This window comes from Taudactylus pleione, unplaced genomic scaffold (genome assembly GCF_031769625.1).
Source record: "Taudactylus pleione unplaced genomic scaffold, aTauple2 ptg000085l, whole genome shotgun sequence".
NCBI lineage: Eukaryota > Metazoa > Chordata > Amphibia > Anura > Myobatrachidae > Taudactylus > Taudactylus pleione.
In genome coordinates, this window is record NW_028284487.1 from 13,314,734 (window position 1) to 13,335,961 (window position 21,228).

The 21,228-nt window shown below is 37.1% G+C and overlaps 9 non-coding genes across 9 annotated transcripts; all 9 read left to right on the plus strand.

Annotated features, from left to right (window-relative positions):
- Window positions 1-1,086: 1,086 nt before the first annotated feature.
- On the plus strand, window positions 1,087-1,158 carry TRNAQ-CUG (transfer RNA glutamine (anticodon CUG)). The gene has a single exon. It is a non-coding gene; the product is annotated as a tRNA-Gln (tRNA).
- A 944-nt stretch (window positions 1,159-2,102) lies between these two features.
- TRNAQ-UUG (transfer RNA glutamine (anticodon UUG)) lies at window positions 2,103-2,174 on the plus strand. The gene has a single exon. It is a non-coding gene; the product is annotated as a tRNA-Gln (tRNA).
- Window positions 2,175-3,117: 943 nt separating this feature from the next.
- TRNAQ-CUG (transfer RNA glutamine (anticodon CUG)) lies at window positions 3,118-3,189 on the plus strand. The gene has a single exon. It is a non-coding gene; the product is annotated as a tRNA-Gln (tRNA).
- Window positions 3,190-5,150: 1,961 nt separating this feature from the next.
- On the plus strand, window positions 5,151-5,222 carry TRNAQ-CUG (transfer RNA glutamine (anticodon CUG)). Its single transcript has one exon. It is a non-coding gene; the product is annotated as a tRNA-Gln (tRNA).
- Window positions 5,223-7,173: 1,951 nt separating this feature from the next.
- Window positions 7,174-7,245, plus strand: TRNAQ-UUG (transfer RNA glutamine (anticodon UUG)). Its single transcript has one exon. It is a non-coding gene; the product is annotated as a tRNA-Gln (tRNA).
- Window positions 7,246-8,188: 943 nt separating this feature from the next.
- On the plus strand, window positions 8,189-8,260 carry TRNAQ-UUG (transfer RNA glutamine (anticodon UUG)). Its single transcript has one exon. It is a non-coding gene; the product is annotated as a tRNA-Gln (tRNA).
- A 1,960-nt stretch (window positions 8,261-10,220) lies between these two features.
- TRNAQ-CUG (transfer RNA glutamine (anticodon CUG)) lies at window positions 10,221-10,292 on the plus strand. Its single transcript has one exon. It is a non-coding gene; the product is annotated as a tRNA-Gln (tRNA).
- A 3,983-nt stretch (window positions 10,293-14,275) lies between these two features.
- On the plus strand, window positions 14,276-14,347 carry TRNAQ-UUG (transfer RNA glutamine (anticodon UUG)). Its single transcript has one exon. It is a non-coding gene; the product is annotated as a tRNA-Gln (tRNA).
- A 3,974-nt stretch (window positions 14,348-18,321) lies between these two features.
- TRNAQ-UUG (transfer RNA glutamine (anticodon UUG)) lies at window positions 18,322-18,393 on the plus strand. The gene has a single exon. It is a non-coding gene; the product is annotated as a tRNA-Gln (tRNA).
- Window positions 18,394-21,228: the final 2,835 nt, after the last annotated feature.

Here is a 21,228-nt window from a genome sequence, read left to right on the forward strand (position 1 = left end):
TTTAAGCATCTCCAGTTTAGTATACAGTTTATTATATGTGGACTGTTACAGCCTGGCATAATATGTCAATAGGTTCCATGGTGTAATGGTTAGCACTCTGGTCTCTGAATCCAGCCATCCGAGTTCATATCTTGGTGGGACCTTGTTTAAATATTTATTGTAAAAAAAGTAAACAAATAAGACACATTATAAAATATGTATGTATTCGTGGCCGATTGGTTTTGGCGATGGACTAGAAATCCATTGGGGTCTCCCACCGCGTTTTCAAATACTGCCTACTACATTTTGACTTGCTGGAAAAATGTCATTGAAATAAATTTTAAACCAATACTCAAACATTTTAGAAACCATTCAGTGATCATAAACACCTGTAGAATAAACCAAAAATGCTTCCTTTCTATGCCATGGGGGTGTGCCTACTATTATATTATCATAGTTATGTTATTTGCACCTGATACCAGCAATATTCCCCCATATCATCTAATTTATCAATCTCCTTCATGATTTACCATATCACCATGTACTTTAGCTTTCTCTAAAAAAATCATCATATCACCATTTTGGGCAATCACAATCTGGGATGTGAAATCCATTGCTACAGCACTCAAAAAGGTAACAGAGGGTTTTTCTGCTTTGCATAAAAAGTTATTTATACATAGAGTTGAAAATAATACACAGGGCGAGAATAACAATGGGGTGGTTGGAGCAACAGTCCTCCACATTAAAATAGGCCCATCATCAACTATACGGTTGGCCATAAATCATAAATATCAAAATGTAGTTTTAGTTTTCTCATCAAACTATGTTATTTTTCTACTTTTCTGTATTTAGAAAGAAATTGGGGCTGACAGTGTAGGCGTTGTACACACCCACTTGGATCTGGCTACATCCACATAGCACTGGTCACATCTCCTCACCTTTTCAGTATAGGCCCTGAAACATTTTAGCCCCAGACCCATGTGGCCCTTAATCCGGCCTTAACAATATGCAAATAGATTGGTAGCATTTCAAAGATTTTAAGCATCTCCAGTTTAGTATACAGTTTATTATATGTGGACTGTTACAGCCTGGCATAATACGTCAATAGGTTCCATGGTGTAATGGTTAGCACTCTGGACTCTGAATCCAGCGATCCAAGTTCATATCTCGGTGGGACCTTGTTTAAATATTTATTGTAAAAAAAGTAAACAAATATGACACATTATAAAATATGTATGTATTCGTGGCCGATTTGTTTTGGCGATGGACTAGAAATCCATTGGGGTCTCCCACCGCATTTTCAAATACTGCCTACTACATTTTGGCTTGCTGGAAAAATGTCTTTGAAATAAATTTTAAACCAATACTCAAACATTTTAGAAACCATTCAGTGATCATAAACACCTGTAGAATAAACCAAAAATGCTTCCTTTCTATGCCATGGGGGTGTGCCTACTATTATATTATCATAGTTATGTTATTTGCACCTGATACCAGCAATATTCCCCCATATCATCTAATTTATCAATCTCCTTCATGATTTACCATATCACCATGTACTTTAGCTTTCTCTAAAAAATCATCATTTCACCATTTTGGGCAATTACAATCTGGGATGTGAAATCCATTGCTACAGCACTCAAAAAGGTAACAGAGGGTTTTTCTGGTTTGCCATAAAAAGTTATTTATACATAGAGTTGAAAACAGTACACAGGGCGAGAATAACAATGGGGTAGATGGAGCAACAGTCCTCCACATTAAAATAGGCTCACCATCAACTGTACGGTTGGCCATAAATCATAAGTATTAAAATTGTAGTTTTAGTTTTCTCATCAAACTATGTTATTTTTCTACTTTTCTGTATTTAGAGAGAAATTGGGGCTGACAGTGTAGGCGTTGTACACACCCACTTGGATCTGGCTACATCCACATAGCACTGGTCACATCTCCTCCCCATTTCAGTTTAGGCCCTGAAACATTTTAGCCCCTGACCCATGTGGCCCTTAGTCCGGCCTTAACAATATGCAAATAGTTTGGTAGCATTTCAAAGATTTTAAGCACCTCCAGTTTAGTATACAGTTTATTATATGTGGACTGTTACAGCCTGGTATAATATATCAATACGTTCCATGGTGTAATGGTTAGCACTTTGGACTTTGAATCCAGTGATCTGAGTTCAAATCTCGGTGGGACCTTGTTTAAATATTTATTGTAAAAATAGTAAACAAATATGACACATTATAAAATATAAAATATTCGTGGCCGATTGGTTTTGGCGATGGACTAAAAATCCATTGGGGTCTCCCACCGCGTTTTCAAATACTGCCTACTACATTTTGGCTTGCTGGAAAAATGTCATTGAAATAAATTTTAAACCAATACTCAAACGTTTTAGAAACCATTCAGTGATAATAAACACCTGTAGAATAAACCAAAAATGCTTCCTTTCTTTGCCATGGGGGTGTGCCTACTATTATATTATCATAGTTATGTTATTTGCACCTGATATCAGCAATATTCCCCCATATCATCTAATTTATCAATCTCCTTCATGATTTACCATATCACCATGTACTTTAGCTTTCTCTAAAAAATCATCATTTCACCATTTTGGGCAATTACAATCTGGGATGTGAAATCCATTGCTACAGCACTCAAAAAGGTAACAGAGGGTTTTTCTGGTTTGCCATAAAAAGTTATTCATACATAGAGTTGAAAATAATACACAGGGCGAGAATAACAATGGGGTGGAAGGAGCAACAGTACTCCACATAAAAATAGTCTCACAGTCAACTGTACGGTTGGCCATAAATCATAAGTATTAAAATTGTAGTTTTAGTTTTCTCATCAAACTATGTTATTTTTCTACTTTTCTGTTTTTAGAGAGAAATTGGGGCTGACAGTGTAGGCGTTGTACACACCCACTTGGATCTGGCTACATCCACATAGCACTGGTCACATCTCCTCACCTTTTCAGTATAGGCCCTGAAACATTTTAGCCCCGGACCCATGTGGCCCTTAATCCGGCCTTAACAATATGCAAATAGATTGGTAGCATTTCAAAGATTTTAAGCATCTCCAGTTTAGTATACAGTTTATTATATGTGGACTGTTACAGCCTGGCATAATACATCAATAGGTTCCATGGTGTAATGGTTAGCACTCTGGACTCTGAATCCAGCGATCTGAGTTCATATCTCGGTGGGACCTTGTTTAAATATTTATTTTAAAAAAAGTAAACAAATATGACACATTATAAAATATGTATGTATTCGTGGCCGATTGGTTTTGGCGATGGACTAAAAATCCATTGGGGTCTCCCACCGCGTTTTCAAATACTGCCTACTACATTTTGGCTTGCTGGAAAAATGTCATTGAAATAAATTTTAAACCAATACTCAAACGTTTTAGAAACCATTCAGTGATAATAAACCCCAGTAGAATAAACCAAAAATGCTTCCTTTCTTTGCCATGGGGGTGTGCCTACTATTATATTATCATAGTTATGTTATTTGCACCTGATACCAGCAATATTCCCCCATATCATCTAATTTATCAATCTCCTTCATGATTTACCATATCACCATGTACTTTAGCTTTCTCTAAAAAATCATCATATCACCATTTTGGGCAATCACAATCTGGGATGTGAAATCTATTGCTACAGCACTCAAAAAGGTAACAGAGGGTTTTTCTGCTTTGCCATAAAAAGTTATTTATACATAGAGTTGAAAACAATACACAGGGCGAGAATAACAATGGGGTGGATGGAGCAACAGTCCTCCACATTAAAATAGGCCCATCATCAACTGTACGGTTGGCCATAAATCATAAATATCAAAATTGTAGTTTTAGTTTTCTCATCAAACTATGTTATTTTTCTACTTTTCTGTATTTAGAGAGAAATTGGGGCTGACAGTGTAGGCGTTGTACACACCCACTTGGATCTGGCTACATCCACATAGCACTGGTCACATCTCCTCACCTTTTCAGTATAGGCCCTGAAACATTTTAGCCCCTGACCCATGTGGCCCTTAATCCGGCCTTAACAATATGCAAATAGATTGGTAGCATTTCAAAGATTTTAAGCATCTCCAGTTTAGTATACAGTTTATTATATGTGGACTGTTACAGCCTGGCATAATATGTCAATAGGTTCCATGGTGTAATGGTTAGCACTCTGGTCTCTGAATCCAGCCATCCGAGTTCATATCTTGGTGGGACCTTGTTTAAATATTTATTGTAAAAAAAGTAAACAAATAAGACACATTATAAAATATGTATGTATTCGTGGCCGATTGGTTTTGGCGATGGACTAGAAATCCATTGGGGTCTCCCACCGCGTTTTCAAATACTGCCTACTACATTTTGACTTGCTGGAAAAATGTCATTGAAATAAATTTTAAACCAATACTCAAACATTTTAGAAACCATTCAGTGATCATAAACACCTGTAGAATAAACCAAAAATGCTTCCTTTCTATGCCATGGGGGAGTGCCTACTATTATATTATCATAGTTATGTTATTTGCACCTGATACCAGCAATATTCCCCCATATCATCTAATTTATCAATCTCCTTCATGATTTACCATATCACCATGTTCTTTAGCTTTCTCTAAAAAAATCATCATATCACCATTTTGGGCAATCACAATCTGGGATGTGAAATCCATTGCTACAGCACTCAAAAAGGTAACAGAGGGTTTTTCTGCTTTGCCATAAAAAGTTATTTATACATAGAGTTGAAAATAATACACAGGGCGAGAATAACAATGGGGTGGTTGGAGCAACAGTCCTCCACATTAAAATAGGCCCATCATCAACTATACGTTTGGCCATAAATCATAAATATCAAAATTGTAGTTTTAGTTTTCTCATCAAACTATGTTATTTTTCTACTTTTCTGTATTTAGAAAGAAATTGGGGCTGACAGTGTAGGCGTTGTACACACCCACTTGGATCTGGCTACATCCACATAGCACTGGTCACATCTCCTCACCTTTTCAGTATAGGCCCTGAAACATTTTAGCCCCAGACCCATGTGGCCCTTAATCCGGCCTTAACAATATGCAAATAGATTGGTAGCATTTCAAAGATTTTAAGCATCTCCAGTTTAGTATACAGTTTATTATATGTGGACTGTTACAGCCTGGCATAATACGTCCATAGGTTCCATGGTGTAATGGTTAGCACTCTGGACTCTGAATCCAGCGATCCAAGTTCATATCTCGGTGGGACCTTGTTTAAATATTTATTGTAAAAAAAGTAAACAAATATGACACATTATAAAATATGTATGTATTCGTGGCCGATTTGTTTTGGCGATGGACTAGAAATCCATTGGGGTCTCCCACCGCATTTTCAAATACTGCCTACTACATTTTGGCTTGCTGGAAAAATGTCTTTGAAATAAATTTTAAACCAATACTCAAACATTTTAGAAACCATTCAGTGATCATAAGCACCTGTAGAATAAACCAAAAATGCTTCCTTTCTATGCCATGGGGGTGTGCCTACTATTATATTATCATAGTTATGTTATTTGCACCTGATACCAGCAATATTCCCCCATATCATCTAATTTATCAATCTCCTTCATGATTTACCATATCACCATGTGCTTTAGCTTTCTCTAAAAAATCATCATATCACCATTTTGGGCAATCACAATCTGGGATGTGAAATCCATTGCTACAGCACTCAAAAAGGTAACAGAGGGTTTTTCTGGTTTGCCATAAAAAGTTATTTATACATAGAGTTGAAAACAATACACAGGGCGAGAATAACAATGGGGTGGAAGGAGCAACAGTCCTCCACATAAAAATAGGCTCACCAACAACTGTACGGTTGGCCATAAATCATAAGTATTAAAATTGTAGTTTTAGTTTTCTCATCAAACTATGTTATTTTTCTACTTTTCTGTATTTAGAGAGAAATTGGGGCTGACAGTGTAGGCATTGTACACACCCACTTGGATCTGGCAACATCCACATAGCACTGGTCACATCTCCTCCCCATTTCAGTTTAGGCCCTGAAACATTTTAGCCCCTGACCCATGTGGCCCTTAGTCCGGCCTTAACAATATGCAAATAGTTTGGTAGCATTTCAAAGATTTTAAGCACCTCCAGTTTAGTATACAGTTTATTATATGTGGACTGTTACAGCCGGGCATAATATGTTAATAAGTTCCATGGTGTAATGGTTAGCACTCTGGACTCTGAATCCAGCAATCCGAGTTCAAATCTCAGTGGGACCTTGTTTAAATATTTATTGTAAACAAATATGACACATTATAAAATATGTATGTATTCATGGCCGATAGGTTTTGGCGATGGACTAGAAATCCATTGGGGTCTCCCAGCGCCTGTTCAAATACTGCCGATTACATTTTGGCTTGCTGGAAAAATGTCATTGAAAAAAATTTTAAACCAATACTCAAACGTTTTAGAAACCATTCAGTGATCATAAACACCTGTAGAATAAACCAAAAATGCTTCCTTTCTATGCCATGGGGGTGTGCCTACTATTATATTATCATAGTTATGTTATTTGCACCTGATACCAGCAATATTCCCCCATATCATCTAATTTATCAATCTCCTTCATGATTTACCATATCACCATGTACTTTAGCTTTCTCTAAAAAATCATCATTTCACCATTTTGGGCAATTACAATCTGGGATGTGAAATCCATTGCTACAGCACTCAAAAAGGTAACAGAGGGTTTTTCTGGTTTGCCATAAAAAGTTATTTATACATAGAGTTGAAAACAGTACACAGGGCGAGAATAACAATGGGGTAGATGGAGCAACAGTCCTCCACATTAAAATAGGCTCACCATCAACTGTACGGTTGGCCATAAATCATAAGTATTAAAATTGTAGTTTTAGTTTTCTCATCAAACTATGTTATTTTTCTACTTTTCTGTATTTAGAGAGAAATTGGGGCTGACAGTGTAGGCGTTGTACACACCCACTTGGATCTGGCTACATCCACATAGCACTGGTCACATCTCCTCCCCATTTCAGTTTAGGCCCTGAAACATTTTAGCCCCTGACCCATGTGGCCCTTAGTCCGGCCTTAACAATATGCAAATAGTTTGGTAGCATTTCAAAGATTTTAAGCACCTCCAGTTTAGTATACAGTTTATTATATGTGGACTGTTACAGCCTGGTATAATATATCAATACGTTCCATGGTGTAATGGTTAGCACTTTGGACTTTGAATCCAGTGATCTGAGTTCAAATCTCGGTGGGACCTTGTTTAAATATTTATTGTAAAAATAGTAAACAAATATGACACATTATAAAATATAAAATATTTGTGGCCGATTGGTTTTGGCGATGGACTAAAAATCCATTGGGGTCTCCCACCGCGTTTTCAAATACTGCCTACTACATTTTGGCTTGCTGGAAAAATGTCATTGAAATAAATTTTAAACCAATACTCAAACGTTTTAGAAACCATTCAGTGATAATAAACACCTGTAGAATAAACCAAAAATGCTTCCTTTCTTTGCCATGGGGGTGTGCCTACTATTATATTATCATAGTTATGTTATTTGCACCTGATATCAGCAATATTCCCCCATATCATCTAATTTATCAATCTCCTTCATGATTTACCATATCACCATGTACTTTAGCTTTCTCTAAAAAATCATCATTTCACCATTTTGGGCAATTACAATCTGGGATGTGAAATCCATTGCTACAGCACTCAAAAAGGTAACAGAGGGTTTTTCTGGTTTGCCATAAAAAGTTATTCATACATAGAGTTGAAAATAATACACAGGGCGAGAATAACAATGGGGTGGAAGGAGCAACAGTACTCCACATAAAAATAGTCTCACAGTCAACTGTACGGTTGGCCATAAATCATAAGTATTAAAATTGTAGTTTTAGTTTTCTCATCAAACTATGTTATTTTTCTACTTTTCTGTTTTTAGAGAGAAATTGGGGCTGACAGTGTAGGCGTTGTACACACCCACTTGGATCTGGCTACATCCACATAGCACTGGTCACATCTCCTCCCCATTTCAGTTTAGGCCCTGAAACATTTTTGCCCCTGACCCATGTGGCCCTTAGTCCGGCCTTAACAATATGCAAATAGTTTGGTAGCATTTCAAAGATTTTAAGCACCTCCAGTTTAGTATACAGTTTATTATATGTGGACTGTTACAGCCTGGCCTAACATATCAATAGGTTCCATGGTGTAATGGTTAGCACTTTAGACTTTGAATCCAGTGATCTGAGTTCAAATCTCGGTGGGACCTTGTTTAAATATTTATTGTAAAAATAGTAAACAAATATGACACGTTATAAAATATAAAATATTCGTGGCCGATGGGTTTTGGCGATGGTCTAGAAATCCATTGGGGTCTCCCACCGCGTGTTCAAATACTGCCGACTACATTTTGGCTTGCTGGAAAAATGTCATTGAAATAAATTTTAAAACAATACTCAAACATTTTAGAAACCATTCAGTGATCATAAACCCCAGTAGAATAAACCAAAAATGCTTCCTTTCTTTGCCATGGGGGTGTGCCTACTATTATATTATCATAGTTATGTTATTTGCACCTGATACCAGCAATATTCCCCCATATCATCTAATTTATCAATCTCCTTCATGATTTACCATATCACCATGTACTTTAGCTTTCTCTAAAAAATCATCATATCACCATTTTGGGCAATCACAATCTGGGATGTGAAATCTATTGCTACAGCACTCAAAAAGGTAACAGAGGGTTTTTCTGCTTTGCCATAAAAAGTTATTTATACATAGAGTTGAAAACAATACACAGGGCGAGAATAACAATGGGGTGGATGGAGCAACAGTCCTCCACATTAAAATAGGCCCATCATCAACTATACGGTTGGCCATAAATCATAAATATCAAAATTGTAGTTTTAGTTTTCTCATCAAACTATGTTATTTTTCTACTTTTCTGTATTTAGAGAGAAATTGGGGCTGACAGTGTAGGCGTTGTACACACCCACTTGGATCTGGCTACATCCACATAGCACTGGTCACATCTCCTCACCTTTTCAGTATAGGCCCTGAAACATTTTAGCCCCTGACCCATGTGGCCCTTAATCCGGCCTTAACAATATGCAAATAGATTGGTAGCATTTCAAAGATTTTAAGTATCTCCAGTTTAGTATACAGTTTATTATATGTGGACTGTTACAGCCTGGCATAATATGTCAATAGGTTCCATGGTGTAATGGTTAGCACTCTGGTCTCTGAATCCAGCCATCCGAGTTCATATCTTGGTGGGACCTTGTTTAAATATTTATTGTAAAAAAAGTAAACAAATAAGACACATTATAAAATATGTATGTATTCGTGGCCGATTGGTTTTGGCGATGGACTAGAAATCCATTGGGGTCTCCCACCGCGTTTTCAAATACTGCCTACTACATTTTGACTTGCTGGAAAAATGTCATTGAAATAAATTTTAAACCAATACTCAAACATTTTAGAAACCATTCAGTGATCATAAACACCTGTAGAATAAACCAAAAATGCTTCCTTTCTATGCCATGGGGGTGTGCCTACTATTATATTATCATAGTTATGTTATTTGCACCTGATACCAGCAATATTCCCCCATATCATCTAATTTATCAATCTCCTTCATGATTTACCATATCACCATGTACTTTAGCTTTCTCTAAAAAAATCATCATATCACCATTTTGGGCAATCACAATCTGGGATGTGAAATCCATTGCTACAGCACTCAAAAAGGTAACAGAGGGTTTTTCTGCTTTGCCATAAAAAGTTATTTATACATAGAGTTGAAAATAATACACAGGGCGAGAATAACAATGGGGTGGTTGGAGCAACAGTCCTCCACATTAAAATAGGCCCATCATCAACTATACGGTTGGCCATAAATCATAAATATCAAAATTGTAGTTTTAGTTTTCTCATCAAACTATGTTATTTTTCTACTTTTCTGTATTTAGAAAGAAATTGGGGCTGACAGTGTAGGCGTTGTACACACCCACTTGGATCTGGCTACATCCACATAGCACTGGTCACATCTCCTCACCTTTTCAGTATAGGCCCTGAAACATTTTAGCCCCAGACCCATGTGGCCCTTAATCCGGCCTTAACAATATGCAAATAGATTGGTAGCATTTCAAAGATTTTAAGCATCTCCAGTTTAGTATACAGTTTATTATATGTGGACTGTTACAGCCTGGCATAATACGTCAATAGGTTCCATGGTGTAATGGTTAGCACTCTGGACTCTGAATCCAGCGATCCAAGTTCATATCTCGGTGGGACCTTGTTTAAATATTTATTGTAAAAAAAGTAAACAAATATGACACATTATAAAATATGTATGTATTCGTGGCCGATTTGTTTTGGCGATGGACTAGAAATCCATTGGGGTCTCCCACCGCATTTTCAAATACTGCCTACTACATTTTGGCTTGCTGGAAAAATGTCTTTGAAATAAATTTTAAACCAATACTCAAACATTTTAGAAACCATTCAGTGATCATAAACACCTGTAGAATAAACCAAAAATGCTTCCTTTCTATGCCATGGGGGTGTGCCTACTATTATATTATCATAGTTATGTTATTTGCACCTGATACCAGCAATATTCCCCCATATCATCTAATTTATCAATCTCCTTCATGATTTACCATATCACCATGTGCTTTAGCTTTCTCTAAAAAATCATCATATCACCATTTTGGGCAATCACAATCTGGGATGTGAAATCCATTGCTACAGCACTCAAAAAGGTAACAGAGGGTTTTTCTGGTTTGCCATAAAAAGTTATTTATACATAGAGTTGAAAACAATACATAGGGCGAGAATAACAATGGGGTGGAAGGAGCAACAGTCCTCCACATAAAAATAGGCTCACCAACAACTGTACGGTTGGATATAAATCATAAGTATTAAAATTGTAGTTTTAGTTTTCTCATCAAACTATGTTATTTTTCTACTTTTCTGTATTTAGAGAGAAATTGGGGCTGACAGTGTAGGCATTGTACACACCCACTTGGATCTGGCAACATCCACATAGCACTGGTCACATCTCCTCCCCATTTCAGTTTAGGCCCTGAAACATTTTAGCCCCTGACCCATGTGGCCCTTAGTCCGGCCTTAACAATATGCAAATAGTTTGGTAGCATTTCAAAGATTTTAAGCACCTCCAGTTTAGTATACAGTTTATTATATGTGGACTGTTACAGCCGGGCATAATATGTTAATAAGTTCCATGGTGTAATGGTTAGCACTCTGGACTCTGAATCCAGCAATCCGAGTTCAAATCTCAGTGGGACCTTGTTTAAATATTTATTGTAAACAAATATGACACATTATAAAATATGTATGTATTCATGGCCGATAGGTTTTGGCGATGGACTAGAAATCCATTGGGGTCTCCCAGCGCCTGTTCAAATACTGCCGATTACATTTTGGCTTGCTGGAAAAATGTCATTGAAAAAAATTTTAAACCAATACTCAAACGTTTTAGAAACCATTCAGTGATCATAAACACCTGTAGAATAAACCAAAAATGCTTCCTTTCTATGCCATGGGGGTGTGCCTACTATTATATTATCATAGTTATGTTATTTGCACCTGATACCAGCAATATTCCCCCATATCATCTAATTTATCAATCTCCTTCATGATTTACCATATCACCATGTACTTTAGCTTTCTCTAAAAAATCATCATTTCACCATTTTGGGCAATTACAATCTGGGATGTGAAATCCATTGCTACAGCACTCAAAAAGGTAACAGAGGGTTTTTCTGGTTTGCCATAAAAAGTTATTTATACATAGAGTTGAAAACAGTACACAGGGCGAGAATAACAATGGGGTAGATGGAGCAACAGTCCTCCACATTAAAATAGGCTCACCATCAACTGTACGGTTGGCCATAAATCATAAGTATTAAAATTGTAGTTTTAGTTTTCTCATCAAACTATGTTATTTTTCTACTTTTCTGTATTTAGAGAGAAATTGGGGCTGACAGTGTAGGCGTTGTACACACCCACTTGGATCTGGCTACATCCACATAGCACTGGTCACAGCTCCTCCCCTTCTCAGTATAGGCCCTGAAACATTTTAGCCCCTGACCCATGTGGCACTTAATCCGGCCTTAACAATATGCAAATAGATTGGTAGCATTTCAAAGATTTTAAGCACCTCCAGTTTAGTATACAGTTTATTATATGTGGACTGTTACAGCCAGGCAAAACATGTCAATAGGTTCCATGGTGTAATGGTTAGCACTCGGAACTCTGAATCCAGCGATCCGAGTTCAAATTTCGGTGGGACCTTGTTTAAATATTTATTGTAAAAAAAGTAAACAAATATGACACATTATAAAATATGTATGTATTCGTGGCCGATTGGTTTTGGCGATGGACTAGAAATCCATTGGGGTCTCCCAGCGCCTGTTCAAATACTGCCGACTACATTTTGGCTTGCTGGAAAAATGTCATTGAAAAAATTTTTAAACCAATACTCAAACGTTTTAGAAACCATTCAGTGATCATAAACACCTGTAGAATAAACCAAAAATGCTTCCTTTCTATGCCATGGGGGTGTGCCTACTATTATATTATCATAGTTATGTTATTTGCACCTGATACCAGCAATATTCCCCCATATCATCTAATTTATCAATCTCCTTCATGATTTACCATATCACCATGTACTTTAGCTTTCTCTAAAAAATCATCATATCACCATTTTGGGCAATCACAATCTGCGATGTTAAATCCATTGCTACAGCACTCAAGAAGGTAGCAGAGGGTTTTTCTGGTTTGCCATAAAAAGTTATTTATACATAGAGTTGAAAACAATACACAGGGCGAGAATAACAATGGGGTGGATGGAGCTACAGTCCTCCACATAAAAATAGGCCGACCATCAACTGTACGGTTGGCCATAAATCATAAGTATTAAAATTGTAGTTTTAGTTTTCTCATCAAACTATGTTATTTTTCTACTTTTCTGTATTAAGAGAGAAATTGGGGCTGACAGTGTAGGCGTTGTACACACCCACTTGGATCTGGCTACATCCACATAGCACTGGTCACAGCTCCTCCCCTTCTCAGTATAGGCCCTGAAACATTTTAGCCCCTGACCCATGTGGCCCTTAATCCGGCCTTAACAATATGCAAATAGATTGGTAGCATTTCAAAGATTTTAAGCACCTCCAGTTTAGTATACAGTTTATTATATGTGGACTGTTACAGCCTGGCATAACATGTCAATAGGTTCCATGGTGTAATGGTTAGCACTCTGGATTCTGAATCCAGCGATCCAAGTTCAAATTTCGGTGGGACCTTGTTTAAATATTTATTGTAAAAATAGTAAACAAATATGACACGTTATAAAATATGTATGTATTCGTGGCCGATAGGTTTTGGCGATGGACTAGAAATCCATTGGGGTCTCCCAGCGCGTGTTCAAATACTGCCGACTACATTTTTGCTTGCTGGAAAAATGTCATTGAAATAAATTTTAAACTAATACTCAAACGTTTTAGAAACCATTCAGTGATAATAAACACCTGTAGAATAAACCAAAAATGCTTCCTTTCTTTGCCATGGGGGTGTGCCTACTATTATATTATCATAGTTATGTTATTTGCACCTGATATCAGCAATATTCCCCCATATCATCTAATTTATCAATCTCCTTCATGATTTACCATATTACCATGTACTTTAGCTTTCTCTAAAAAATCATCATTTCACCATTTTGGGCAATCACAATCTGGGATGTGAAATCCATTGCTACAGCACTCAAAAAGGTAACAGAGGGTTTTTCTGGTTTGCCATAAAAAGTTATTCATACATAGAGTTGAAAATAATACACAGGGCGAGAATAACAATGGGGTGGAAGGAGCAACAGTACTCCACATAAAAATAGGCTCACCATCAACTGTACGGTTGGCCATAAATCATAAGTATTAAAATTGTAGTTTTAGTTTTCTCATCAAACTATGTTATTTTTCTACTTTTCTGTATTTAGAGAGAAATTGGGGCTGACAGTGTAGGCGTTGTACACACCCACTTGGATCTGGCTACATCCACATAGCACTGGTCACATCTCCTCCCCATTTCAGTTTAGACCCTGAAACATTTTTGCCCCTGACCCATGTGGCCCTTAGTCCGGCCTTAACAATATGCAAATAGTTTGGTAGCATTTCAAAGATTTTAAGCACCTCCAGTTTAGTATACAGTTTATTATATGTGGACTGTTACAGCCTGGCCTAACATATCAATAGGTTCCATGGTGTAATGGTTAGCACTTTGGACTTTGAATCCAGTGATCTGAGTTCAAATCTCGGTGGGACCTTGTTTAAATATTTATTGTAAAAATAGTAAACAAATATGACACGTTATAAAATATAAAATATTTGTGGCCGATGGGTTTTGGCGATGGTCTAGAAATCCATTGGGGTCTCCCACCGCGTGTTCAAATACTGCCGACTACATTTTGGCTTGCTGGAAAAATGTCATTGAAATAAACTTTAAAACAATACTCAAACATTTTAGAAACCATTCAGTGATCATAAACCCCAGTAGAATAAACCAAAAATGCTTCCTTTCTTTGCCATGGGGGTGTGCCTACTATTATATTATCATAGTTATGTTATTTGCACCTGATACCAGCAATATTCCCCCATATCATCTAATTTATCAATCTCCTTCATGATTTACCATATCACCATGTACTTTAGCTTTCTCTAAAAAATCATCATATCACCATTTTGGGCAATCACAATGTGGGATGTGAAATCCATTACTACAGCACTCAAAAAGGTAACAGAGGGTTTTTCTGCTTTGCCATAAAAAGTTATTTATACATAGAGTTGAAAACATTACACAGGGCGAGAATAACAATGGGGTGGATGGAGCAACAGTCCTCCACATTAAAATAGGCCCATCATCAACTATACGGTTGGCCATAAATCATAAATATCAAAATTGTAGTTTTAGTTTTCTCATCAAACTATGTTATTTTTCTACTTTTCTGTATTTAGAGAGAAATTGGGGCTGACAGTGTAGGCGTTGTACACACCCACTTGGATCTGGCTACATCCACATAGCACTGGTCACATCTCCTCACCTTTTCAGTATAGGCCCTGAAATATTTTAGCCCCTGACCCATGTGGCCCTTAATCCGGCCTTAACAATATGCAAATAGATTGGTAGCATTTCAAAGATTTTAAGCATCTCCAGTTTAGTATACAGTTTATTATATGTGGACTGTTACAGCCTGGCATAATACGTCAATAGGTTCCATGGTGTAATGGTTAGCACTCTGGACTCTGAATCCAGCGATCCGAGTGCATATCTTGGTGGGACCTTGTTTAAATATTTATTGTAAACAAATAAGACACATTATAAAATATGTATGTATTCGTGGCCGATGGGTTTTGGCGATGGACTAGAAATCCATTGGGGTCTCCCACCGCGTTTTCAAATACTGCCTACTACATTTTGGCTTGCTGGAAAAATGTCATTGAAATAAATTTTAAACCAATACTCAAACATTTTAGAAACCATTCAGTGATCATAAACACCTGTAGAATAAACCAAAAATGCTTCCTTTCTATGCCATGGGGGTGTGCCTACTATTATATTATCATAGTTATGTTATTTGCACCTGATACCAGCAATATTCCCCCATATCATCTAATTTATCAATCTCCTTCATGATTTACCATATCACCATGTACTTTAGCTTTCTCTAAAAAAATCATCATATCACCATTTTGGGCAATCACAATCTGGGATGTGAAATCCATTGCTACAGCACTCAAAAAGGTAACAGAGGGTTTTTCTGGTTTGCCATAAAAAATTATTTATACATAGAGTTGAAAACAATACACAGGGCGAGAATAACAATGGGGTGGTTGGAGCAACAGTCCTCCACATTAAAATAGGCCCATCATCAACTATGCGGTTGGCCATAAATCATAAATATCAAAATTGTAGTTTTAGTTTTCTCATCAAACTATGTTATTTTTCTACTTTTCTGTATTTAGAGAGAAATTGGGGCTGACAGTGTAGGCGTTGTACACACCCACTTGGATCTGGCTACATCCACATAGCACTGGTCACATCTCCTCACCTTTTCAGTATAGGCCCTGAAATATTTTAGCCCCTGACCCATGTGGCCCTTAATCCGGCCTTAACAATATGCAAATAGATTGGTAGCATTTCAAAGATTTTAAGCATCTCCAGTTTAGTATACAGTTTATTATATGTGGACTGTTACAGCCTGGCATAATACGTCAATAGGTTCCATGGTGTAATGGTTAGCACTCTGGACTCTGAATCCAGCGATCCGAGTGCATATCTTGGTGGGACCTTGTTTAAATATTTATTGTAAACAAATAAGACACATTATAAAATATGTATGTATTCGTGGCCGATGGGTTTTGGCGATGGACTAGAAATCCATTGGGGTCTCCCACCGCGTTTTCAAATACTGCCTACTACATTTTGGCTTGCTGGAAAAATGTCATTGAAATAAATTTTAAACCAATACTCAAACATTTTAGAAACCATTCAGTGATCATAAACACCTGTAGAATAAACCAAAAATGCTTCCTTTCTATGCCATGGGGGTGTGCCTACTATTATATTATCATAGTTATGTTATTTGCACCTGATACCAGCAATATTCCCCCATATCATCTAATTTATCAATCTCCTTCATGATTTACCATATCACCATGTACTTTAGCTTTCTCTAAAAAATCATCATATCACCATTTTGGGCAATCACAATCTGCGATGTTAAATCCATTGCTACAGCACTCAAGAAGGTAGCAGAGGGTTTTTCTGGTTTGCCATAAAAAGTTATTTATACATAGAGTTGAAAACAATACACAGGGCGAGAATAACAATGGGGTGGATGGAGCTACAGTCCTCCACATAAAAATAGGCCGACCATCAACTGTACGGTTGGCCATAAATCATAAGTATTAAAATTGTAGTTTTAGTTTTCTCATCAAACTATGTTATTTTTCTACTTTTCTGTATTAAGAGAGAAATTGGGGCTGACAGTGTAGGCGTTGTACACACCCACTTGGATCTGGCTACATCCACATAGCACTGGTCACAGCTCCTCCCCTTCTCAGTATAGGCCCTGAAACATTTTAGCCCCTGACCCATGTGGCCCTTAATCCGGCCTTAACAATATGCAAATAGATTGGTAGCATTTCAAAGATTTTAAGCACCTCCAGTTTAGTATACAGTTTATTATATGTGGACTGTTACAGCCTGGCATAACATGTCAATAGGTTCCATGGTGTAATGGTTAGCACTCTGGATTCTGAATCCAGCGATCCAAGTTCAAATTTCGGTGGGACCTTGTTTAAATATTTATTGTAAAAATAGTAAACAAATATGACACGTTATAAAATATGTATGTATTCGTGGCCGATAGGTTTTGGCGATGGACTAGAAATCCATTGGGGTCTCCCAGCGCGTGTTCAAATACTGCCGACTACATTTTTGCTTGCTGGAAAAATGTCATTGAAATAAATTTTAAACTAATACTCAAACGTTTTAGAAACCATTCAGTGATAATAAACACCTGTAGAATAAACCAAAAATGCTTCCTTTCTTTGCCATGGGGGTGTGCCTACTATTATATTATCATAGTTATGTTATTTGCACCTGATATCAGCAATATTCCCCCATATCATCTAATTTATCAATCTCCTTCATGATTTACCATATCACCATGTACTTTAGCTTTCTCTAAAAAATCATCATTTCACCATTTTGGGCAATCACAATCTGGGATGTGAAATCCATTGCTACAGCACTCAAAAAGGTAACAGAGGGTTTTTCTGGTTTGCCATAAAAAGTTATTCATACATAGAGTTGAAAATAATACACAGGGCGAGAATAACAATGGGGTGGAAGGAGCAACAGTACTCCACATAAAAATAGGCTCACCATCAACTGTACGGTTGGCCATAAATCATAAGTATTAAAATTGTAGTTTTAGTTTTCTCATCAAACTATGTTATTTTTCTACTTTTCTGTATTTAGAGAGAAATTGGGGCTGACAGTGTAGGCGTTGTACACACCCACTTGGATCTGGCTACATCCACATAGCACTGGTCACATCTCCTCCCCATTTCAGTTTAGACCCTGAAACATTTTTGCCCCTGACCCATGTGGCCCTTAGTCCGGCCTTAACAATATGCAAATAGTTTGGTAGCATTTCAAAGATTTTAAGCACCTCCAGTTTAGTATACAGTTTATTATATGTGGACTGTTACAGCCTGGCCTAACATATCAATAGGTTCCATGGTGTAATGGTTAGCACTTTGGACTTTGAATCCAGTGATCTGAGTTCAAATCTCGGTGGGACCTTGTTTAAATATTTATTGTAAAAATAGTAAACAAATATGACACGTTATAAAATATAAAATATTTGTGGCCGATGGGTTTTGGCGATGGTCTAGAAATCCATTGGGGTCTCCCACCGCGTGTTCAAATACTGCCGACTACATTTTGGCTTGCTGGAAAAATGTCATTGAAATAAACTTTAAAACAATACTCAAACATTTTAGAAACCATTCAGTGATCATAAACCCCAGTAGAATAAACCAAAAATGCTTCCTTTCTTTGCCATGGGGGTGTGCCTACTATTATATTATCATAGTTATGTTATTTGCACCTGATACCAGCAATATTCCCCCATATCATCTAATTTATCAATCTCCTTCATGATTTACCATATCACCATGTACTTTAGCTTTCTCTAAAAAATCATCATATCACCATTTTGGGCAATCACAATGTGGGATGTGAAATCCATTACTACAGCACTCAAAAAGGTAACAGAGGGTTTTTCTGCTTTGCCATAAAAAGTTATTTATACATAGAGTTGAAAACATTACACAGGGCGAGAATAACAATGGGGTGGATGGAGCAACAGTCCTCCACATTAAAATAGGCCCATCATCAACTATACGGTTGGCCATAAATCATAAATATCAAAATTGTAGTTTTAGTTTTCTCATCAAACTATGTTATTTTTCTACTTTTCTGTATTTAGAGAGAAATTGGGGCTGACAGTGTAGGCGTTGTACACACCCACTTGGATCTGGCTACATCCACATAGCACTGGTCACATCTCCTCACCTTTTCAGTATAGGCCCTGAAATATTTTAGCCCCTGACCCATGTGGCCCTTAATCCGGCCTTAACAATATGCAAATAGATTGGTAGCATTTCAAAGATTTTAAGCATCTCCAGTTTAGTATACAGTTTATTATATGTGGACTGTTACAGCCTGGCATAATACGTCAATAGGTTCCATGGTGTAATGGTTAGCACTCTGGACTCTGAATCCAGCGATCCGAGTGCATATCTTGGTGGGACCTTGTTTAAATATTTATTGTAAACAAATAAGACACATTATAAAATATGTATGTATTCGTGGCCGATGGGTTTTGGCGATGGACTAGAAATCCATTGGGGTCTCCCACCGCGTTTTCAAATACTGCCTACTACATTTTGGCTTGCTGGAAAAATGTCATTGAAATAAATTTTAAACCAATACTCAAACATTTTAGAAACCATTCAGTGATCATAAACACCTGTAGAATAAACCAAAAATGCTTCCTTTCTATGCCATGGGGGTGTGCCTACTATTATATTATCATAGTTATGTTATTTGCACCTGATACCAGCAATATTCCCCCATATCATCTAATTTATCAATCTCCTTCATGATTTACCATATCACCATGTACTTTAGCTTTCTCTAAAAAAATCATCATATCACCATTTTGGGCAATCACAATCTGGGATGTGAAATCCATTGCTACAGCACTCAAAAAGGTAACAGAGGGTTTTTCTGGTTTGCCATAAAAAATTATTTATACATAGAGTTGAAAACAATACACAGGGCGAGAATAACAATGGGGTGGTTGGAGCAACAGTCCTCCACATTAAAATAGGCCCATCATCAACTATGCGGTTGGCCATAAATCATAAATATCAAAATTGTAGTTTTAGTTTTCTCATCAAACTATGTTATTTTTCTACTTTTCTGTATTTAGAGAGAAATTGGGGCTGACAGTGTAGGCGTTGTACACACCCACTTGGATCTGGCTACATCCACATAGCACTGGTCACATCTCCTCACCTTTTCAGTATAGGCCCTGAAATATTTTAGCCCCTGACCCATGTGGCCCTTAATCCGGCCTTAACAATATGCAAATAGATTGGTAGCATTTCAAAGATTTTAAGCATCTCCAGTTTAGTATACAGTTTATTATATGTGGACTGTTACAGCCTGGCATAATACGTCAATAGGTTCCATGGTGTAATGGTTAGCACTCTGGACTCTGAATCCAGCGATCCGAGTGCATATCTTGGTGGGACCTTGTTTAAATATTTATTGTAAACAAATAAGACACATTATAAAATATGTATGTATTCGTGGCCGATGGGTTTTGGCGATGGACTAGAAATCCATTGGGGTCTCCCACCGCGTTTTCAAATACTGCCTACTACATTTTGGCTTGCTGGAAAAATGTCATTGAAATAAATTTTAAACCAATACTCAAACATTTTAGAAACCATTCAGTGATCATAAACACCTGTAGAATAAACCAAAAATGCTTCCTTTCTATGCCATGGGGGTGTGCCTACTATTATATTATCATAGTTATGTTATTTGCACCTGATACCAGCAATATTCCCCCATATCATCTAATTTATCAATCTCCTTCATGATTTACCATATCACCATGTACTTTAGCTTTCTCTAAAAAAATCATCATATCACCATTTTGGGCAATCACAATCTGGGATGTGAAATCCATTGCTACAGCACTCAAAAAGGTAACAGAGGGTTTTTCTGGTTTGCCATAAAAAATTATTTATACATAGAGTTGAAAACAATACACAGGGCGAGAATAACAATGGGGTGGTTGGAGCAACAGTCCTCCACATAAAAATAGGCCGACCATCAACTATGCGGTTGGCCATAAATCATAAATATCAAAATTGTAGTTTTAGTTTTCTCATCAAACTATGTTATTTTTCTACTTTTCTGTATTTAGAGAGAAATTGGTGCTGACAGTGTAGGCGTTGTACACACCCACTTGGATCTGGCTACATCCACATAGCACTGGTCACAGCTCCTCCCCTTCTCAGTATAGGCCCTGAAACATTTTAGCCCCTGACCCATGTG